The following is a 909-nucleotide window of genomic DNA, read 5'->3' as shown; positions in this document are numbered from 1 at the left end:
ATTTGTATACTCACTGCAGCTTTAAGGAAAACAATTTTCTTAATCCTGCCTGCGGATGTTCAAGTATAATTTCGACATATTGTGATTACTCACAGTTCGTTAATAGTTAATTAAATAGAAATAGTATTATTAAAAGTGAAAGAGATTCTTAGAATATGCTACGGTTCTTATATTAAGTATTCAAAAGTACAATATTCTCTTTAAATATTACCTAAATAGTAGAGGATAACATTTTGAAGCCTAAAGGGATATGCGACATTTTCCTGGAAGTGGTAGCTAGGGTTGCTAAATACAAGAGGAATTATGAAATATTAATAACATTTCAATTAAATAATTTTGATTTAATTACATTTGCTTATTTATTTAAAATATATAATATTATTTTAGTGGTGATTTTAGCTGCAAATTCCAAAACCAGCAGAGCACTTTTGTTTTCCACATAAATAATTATTTAAATTAATGAAAATGAATTGAATCTGATGTGTCAACTAATACTGACATAAATATATTATTAGAAATTCCTTAAAAATAATTTAAATGATTAGAGTCTCTTAACTTAAAAAGGAAGTAAAAAATTACTACAAGAAGAAAATGCAGAGTTAAAAAACTTTTCAGCATTAAGAAAAAATTATTATTAAAGTTATATGAAGATATTTAGTTTCTAGTATAGAAATAATATTACCGATTATACATTACGTTAGTTGGTATCAGTATTTTAGACTGATTAAAGAAAAGCGAAGAACTTAAGTAAAGTTTGAGGGCGGACCTGTGACTACAAGTAGACAGCTTGTGAGTCCGTTATAGCAACCTATTGATTTTGTTTTAAGATGTCTCTTTCTAATGATTTAATGCTTCTAGAGAGTGGCTGCAGTATATATATTCTTGATTCAGGAAAGGTAGTAGTGTTAG

The sequence above is a fragment of the Teleopsis dalmanni genome, chromosome 2, assembly GCF_002237135.1.
Source record: "Teleopsis dalmanni isolate 2A chromosome 2, ASM223713v2, whole genome shotgun sequence".
Lineage (NCBI taxonomy): Eukaryota > Metazoa > Arthropoda > Insecta > Diptera > Diopsidae > Teleopsis > Teleopsis dalmanni.
This window is presented reverse-complemented; position numbering follows the sequence as displayed.